General features: G+C 45.6%; 1 long non-coding RNA gene across 1 annotated transcript; it reads right to left on the bottom strand.

Annotated features, from left to right (window-relative positions):
* Nucleotides 1–5454: 5454 nt before the first annotated feature.
* LOC144167677 (uncharacterized) lies at nt 5455–6762 on the bottom strand. Its single transcript, XR_013322088.1, has 3 exons — nt 6458–6762; nt 6280–6358; nt 5455–6171 (listed from the first exon to the last, which is right to left on the bottom strand). It is a non-coding gene; the product is annotated as an uncharacterized LOC144167677 (long non-coding RNA).
* Nucleotides 6763–7140: the final 378 nt, after the last annotated feature.

Below are 7140 nucleotides of genomic sequence, written 5' to 3'. Positions count from 1 at the left end.
AAATAACTATTAACTGTCAAGAATAAGGAAAATAAAATATTTCATAAAGGAAAATTTATTCGCATGTTTTAAGAACTGCGGCAGAATTGCTATCACTGCTTGCAATTTTCTGGTTCGTCTACATAAGAAGAATTAGCATATAAATAAATATAGACATGCAAAACAAACATAAATATACATGCTTAACAAATATGGAAGCAAAACATGGAAGTAAAGAACTAATTCAACTAAAACTAACAAAGCACGGGGCGGACATTACAAACGTGAAAAGTGCGAAAAAGACAAGTTATGGATCACAGTGAACGTAAGCACGTCTTACGTAGAAGTCTCAAACTTATCTTGTGTAGCTATCCGAGACACCTTGATCTGCACATTAGGACAACTACCACACTTCTATACGACATCTTGGCAAGACCTCCAAGATGTCTACGTAACACCTGATCAAGATTTTTATAGACATTACCAAGACGGGAGATAGCCATCCTGTAGCTCGGTTAACGTGACGCATGCCTGAGCTACAAGACGTCTTGCAAGATATTCTTGATGGTATCTCAGAGATTGCTAAAATTTCCAATAAGACGTCTACAGGACGAATACTAAACGCCTCATAGCTATCTGGATTGAAAGCAACAAAACGCTTATTCTCTGTTTTGACGACGTTCTCAAAAATCTTGAATAGCAATCTACGAGACGACTTCTAAGCATGCCAGATAGAAACATAATGTCTTGTGAAGATGTTTTCTAGTAGTTGTGGAGACATAAAGGAAAACCTCGCACAGCAGTTTACGCTAGCGTCATTGTAGTCATCTTACTATCATCTTATTCAGATGTCATCAAGACGACTCTTATAGCTCTCTTCGTGTTTTACGCCCAGGGGTATATAGAAATGCAGTTATCAGAATAAGAGTGCACATATATAACTGATTTCATCTAAAACAACTTTGATATTGCATGGATGGGACAGCATAACCACATTTCACTGCATTTCGTGTGGCCTGACAAATTTGACTGAGGTACTAGACACACCTTAAATGCAGCAATAAGCACACTGAGCAACTTTTGCAAGACTAGCAATTTTATTATTCAAAATAAACATGACAAGTCAAAATAGAATAAAAGGTGACCAAAAGATGTGGGAGTAGATAAAAACTTGATATGCATAAAAGGCAAAAATTAGAAACAACCCGTCCTATTTGGTTGCCATAGCAATTAAAACACGCTTATAAAAAATGACTAGATACTGAATGCATTTCAGCCTTTCAATGTTAAAGCGGAAAAAAAAGTCAACTGCAAGAACTAAAAAGAATGATCATAAAAAATAAGTTAGGGATCACAGAAAATGTATCAAAACATGTGCATTACAGTGAAAACCTATTTAAAGTGGCCGAGTCTTGATGATGTTTGAAGTGCTGGAAATCCAGGTAGGCTGATCCAATGACGGAGGGTTAACTTTCCTGCGATGAGATAAACCAACGCCGCCTGTATAAACAGTGCCTAACGCGTGAGCGAAAAATGGCCAAACAGCCACTCTCCTGTTGTTCTCTCCTACCCTTCCCCGCTCCGTAGCCTTCCAGCGTGCTTTCGTGTCCGCCAGACAGCGCCGCTTCTCGGAAACTATGGAAAATAGTGGAAAGTTTGTTTAGCGTTCCCGAGGCGGCGCTCCTACGCCTTCTTGTTTTTCACCATGCCTGTCTGTCTTGGTCTGTCACTGATAAAACTTCCTTTGTCACGAAGCAAAATCCCTTGCGCTGCCACAGTCTGATGCCCCAGCTGAAAAAAACCATTGGCCGACCAATTGGAATGCCAATGGGTCGGCCAATTGGTCAGCCAATGATGTATTAGGCACCCATTGGCGTTCCCATTGGCCGGCCAATTGGGCGACCTATAGGGACCGGGCAGCTGGACGGGTGGCGCCACCACTCGGCGCTCCCCTCGTCAGTGGAATGAGCCGGTGCATTGGACTACACAGCCTCCTGTTGTTTTTGTCGTATTTGCTTCGGTGCTTAGTATGTTTTGGTGGCGTTGTGAGCAGACATGTGAGATGAAACGAAGTCTAAACAGATGTGTTGAGTTCTTAGATGCAGTAATGACTACGTAAACTTGTCGGACGCGTCTAAAGTTGGGTATCGGCTGCAATGGCATGTGCGCTTTTTGCAGCGATCTGCGCTTGGCTCCACCCGTTCTGAGTACGAATAAAACTACTATTATTAGTATTATTTTCTTCTTAAATGCACTCACGGCTGCGCAAAATTATTGGATGCTTGTAAGGTTGGGGAAGGGCTACATTGACACGAGCGCTTTTTGCAGCGCTCTGCGGCTGGCTGCGCGCGATCTGAGTAGGAATAAAACTATTAGCAATATTAGAATTCTTTTCTACCACTTTAAATTATCTTCACTGGTTTCAATGACTACGGTTTCCACGCCAGCCTTAGCGCTGGGATACCTCGATACGGGTGCTTTAAATAGAAAGGCACCTGCATACGAGATGGATTACCGTGTAGCCGTAGAAATGTTGCGGTAGTTTACACTTTCTGTAGCCGTGATCTTTGTACCTTCGGTTTTGGTGAGCGACACTGTGACAGCATGGGAGCCTGAAAGCCGAAGTGGAAATCCCACGTTTGTGGTGGTCATTTTATCAAGAGCCAAAGTTATTCACCAACTCAACAGCCCAAGCTACAAACCATCCCTCCTCCCCTTCCCGTTTTACCCCCTGCGTAGAATAAAGGCTGGCACCGATAGTTAAAAAATGTGGCAGTGTTAACGTCAGCCGGTGTTTTTTAATGCTTAAGTATTCTTTACAGAGTACCTATAAAAATCGTGTAATGCCTGGTGAAGACACCAAGAACGCGCGATTAGTTGCCTCAAATATAGGTGCATGAGCCCGAGTCCTCCACCACAGACACATTTCCGACACTCTGGAAAAAGTTTAGATTTGGAGAGGGAGCATGGAAGTTCAAAATTAAACAGCAAAATCATCTAGCCCTCGGTCTAATGATTATGGTGGTTGAACACAAAGCTTTCTTCGTGCGAAATCGAATGGGAAATGGTCAAAGTCAAAGACGCTGCGATCAAAAGTCCAAACTGCGTGCTGGTCAAATTCGACGCTTAACTAATCAAAGTTTAAATCCAGAAGGCAACCAAGGAAACCCATACGATAGAGCTTTGCGATAAACCATCATCGTCGTTAGACGGAGGTGTGCATGATTTTTCAAGCATAGGTGGCAGCTTGTAAACCGACCGCAGCATTCAGTTGTGAAGCTGAGTACAGGTTTTGGGCACCCTCTTGTCTTACGTCCTTCAGCCACGCAGGAATTGGTTTTTGAAAAACCATTTACCAACTAGCCAGCAACCATTGCAATTCTTGTAAAGCAATGCTTCTCCACGACAAGCAATAACATTCTACTATCATGCGGTATTTATTCTATCAATGATTCCCGATGACTGTAGTAAGAGCATTTCTGTGAAATTAAACACGTTTCAGCCGTAGGTAATGAAGATACGGAAGCGTCACAATTTCTGTTTGAGGTAAATCTTCGAAGACACCCTCCAACTTTGTCTTTCGCTTGTGCACGACGTCGGCGCCGTTTCGTCATCAACTGCGAAAGGCCAGCGCCGCAGCATTCCTAGATCGGTTGCACACACCGGCTTTGTGGGAGCATTTAGCGGCAATATACTCCTCGATTCGCGAAACTGCATGCAGGCATGAAAAAATTGCATGAAGCAACGAACTCTCACTTCCAGCTTGACTTCCAGCTTGGCGCATTGAGCGTCGTCTGCTATTTGTAAATACTGAGTATGGGCGTATGGCATGCCGAGCCCATCGCATGGAATGCCTTGTAAACATCACATCCACACTCAAAGTTTACCGATCTGAAAAATGCACGCGGGGTTACGTTCGCTTTGCAAGCCGCACCGCTAAACAACGAAAGAAAACCATGCACAACTACGCTGCGCTGACCGCCACCGTCATTCCACTGACGAGCGGTTCGCCACGGGCGGCGCTGTTCGCTGAAACGACGGTGGTGCCATACAACGGCCGCCCGGTCCCTATTGGGCGGCCCATTGGGTGACCTATTGGCCGACCAATTGGAACGCCAATAGGTCTTGCCATTGGCCGCCAACTTGTTGCACTTTTAGTTGGTTCTATCTCATTGCTGCAGCCACTCCATCTGAGCTGCCGCTTGCAGTGCGTTGGTTACCTGTATCACAAATAGAACTCTTGGAATGGATGAATATTTTTATTGCTCTGTTTGTATACACAGCATGCAGACAGTTCGTCCTTTAGGCCTCCTGCGCTGGAGTTTTGGCGACAGGCAGCGCCCCTAGCGGCCAACGCCCCTGGGTAGTACAAAAGCAGACGACTCTCGCCGCTCTCCATGTGTTTTCAATTACAAGCCAGAGTGAAAGATGATTGTGGCGCTTTGTGGCGAGTTTAAATGACTGCATATTGCATGAAATAGCCCTTAAAGTAGTTGCAGAGGCTAAACAAAATAATATCCGCTAAAAGAAGCCGATTTGTCGGCTTTCTTTTAGCGAGCTTTCGCGATGGTCGCGGCGTGGGACAGTATCGCCAGGTCGGGTGGTTTAACTGTTTCACGACAGTTACAGTTTTTTCTTCTTGCGTTCGGTCGACAAAGGAAAGTTCACGAGTAGCATAAACACGTAACGCTGCTCATCCTATATCCTGAGGTAACTGCAAAAGGTTGCTTCAGCGGGAGCATGCAAGCGAACGCAAGAATTGCGAAGCCGACTCAGCTGACACTGCTGGCTTGGCACCGCCTTTGAAACGAGTGGAAATTTTGTTTCGTATTTTCGCAAACCAAATGATTCTTGCGTAACGTTTTACGCCGCACGATTTACGAACGGGAGGGTACATGTATGCTAGCGAGTAGGTGGGGCAATAGCGCCAAATAAACAAATTAAGCGCTATTAAAGGACGCAAAACATGCACCAAATCACACGCCCGCTGCCTGCAGAGATGTGTACTTCTATAACACCACATAACATAGCATAACATAACACAGCCGCATACACGGCGCGGGGCCCCGAATATTTACATACGATCATCACTGACTGTGTTGGTTTTCTAGTGCAGGGGTCGTCGAATCTGAACGCCGACACGCCAGTTTTGACTTCAAATGGAGTTAGACAGCGAGGCAAGAACAGAGAATTGGCGTCCTCCAGTTGAATTGCACCCCCATCTTCACACTTCGCCAGATTATTGTCAAATATTATTAGAAATTCGCTGAATTTTTTCTCTTTGCATTCAAAGCCCCCCTCCTCCCCCCCCCCCTTCCGATTTGCCGTCCAGCCCTCCACCGTGTCGGCTGCATGGAACTCGGCCGTTGCTGACCCTCATTCTATAGGCTATTAAGTGCGAACTGGGAATGTATACTGCAAGAGCGTAATTAAGTAAAACGAGAGCAAACAAGGAAAGCGAGCGGCCTCTCAGTTCGCCCGACCACTTTGTTTTACGGCCACTAATTTCGGAATCGCAAAACAGATTTCACGCTTCTGACGGTCGCGGCATTTTGTCACTGAGACACGCAACAAAACGGCAAGCTAACGCTGCACCGTGTATTCGTAACGGCGACGCAAACGAGCACTGTTTAATGAAAGTGCACGCATAGTGTGCAGGTACGCAAATGAGCGGCGCACCGCAGCAGGCGAGCCTGCGGTCCGCCGGACTCGCTGGCTTTTTAAAGCGCGATCATCACCGATTGCGTCACTCTTCTTGGCTGTTTTTGAGAAGTCTCTGTCACCTAGAGTATAAGTTTAAACTAGAAATTTCACTTAAAATTTCACTTCGTACGACCATCGATCGGTGAACCTGCGAGTAGCAGACGCCGTCACGGTCCCGGCACTTTCGTCGGCGCTGTAAACGTGTTAAGCGCTGCAAAGCTTTTTCCCCTAATGCCAAGTTGATCGCTGAAATAGATCGGACGCGTCGGGGATGAACTGGTGACCACGTCGCAAAATAATCGGGAGCGTCGAGCTCATTTTGCTTCTGTCAACACGGGATCCTATGGGACCCGCGCAGCTTTGTACTACCCGGAAGTACTGCCCGGAAGCCGCTTGCGCAGCGCCCCCTGGGCAGCGCAGGAGGCCTTTAAGCAATTTTCCACAGGCCATTGTCCATGCCGTGCTCCGCTCGCCGCAGGCTGGCTGGACCTTCACAAAGTGAGTGGCAAAAACGAACAATGGGTTAAGTTTATAATAAACCGCAGTTTTGCGCATTAAAAGAACAAGGCACTGAAATGTTGAGTGGCGTGAGCTCACCTCTTCAACAACGTCCCATGCATGGCGAACTCCGTTGCGTGGCGACGTCGTGAACCCGTCAATCGTAACATGAACAGCCCTGAAATACATTTAGGCAGACAAATTAATTCTTAATAATACCGCTCACGCTATGAGGAGTGAAAATGGCAAGGAAAACTGAACCAGCTATGTTACTCACATAAACAGAGGCACTCTTCCTTCGGTGCGAGGCTTAGCGGCGTTCAGCGTAAAGATGCATCTTGAAACACACTGCTATGCGACATCATCGTCGCCACTTGTCACACTCTTGCAGACCACTTTACATTTCCAATGCAATGCACAGTCAGAGAAGACTGCGTGTGCAACCGACCAACACGCCTAAACTACCTACACCGCCAGCACCACGTTGAATACCACTTATCCACTGTACGTCTATGGATTGGATTCGATTGGATTGGATCGTGGTTTTATTTCAAAACAATTTTGATACTACTCGTGTCGGAAAGTTTTCTTTAGTGTTTGCTTGTTGTTTTTTTTTCAGAACTTTATCTTGAATTGCTGATTGTAATATCAAAATTATTTGCCTCATAAATATACATTTGTAAAGGTTGAAGTTTTGAACATTTCTGAAGGTTTCAAATTAAGGGTGAGAGAGAGAATTACATTTCAGCAAATGGTTGTCGTAATTGAATACTATCCAAATACTATCCAAAATGGCTCCCCGATTGGGTCATCATGTTGGAGCAGTCAGTAGTATTAACTTTATGGTTGGAGCTAATGGGTCCAATTGGGCCAACTGGCCATCCTAATCGAGCCAATGGGCCCAATTCGGATCGCTCCAATAGGCCAATTGGACCCATTGGGTTTCCATTTGGACCCATT

The sequence above is a fragment of the Haemaphysalis longicornis genome, unplaced genomic scaffold (assembly GCF_048455015.1).
Source record: "Haemaphysalis longicornis isolate Haplotype H1 unplaced genomic scaffold, Haemaphysalis longicornis Haplotype H1 scaffold_2, whole genome shotgun sequence".
Lineage (NCBI taxonomy): Eukaryota > Metazoa > Arthropoda > Arachnida > Ixodida > Ixodidae > Haemaphysalis > Haemaphysalis longicornis.
The sequence above is the reverse complement of the archived record's forward strand: the minus strand, read 5'-3'. Positions and strand labels throughout refer to the sequence as shown.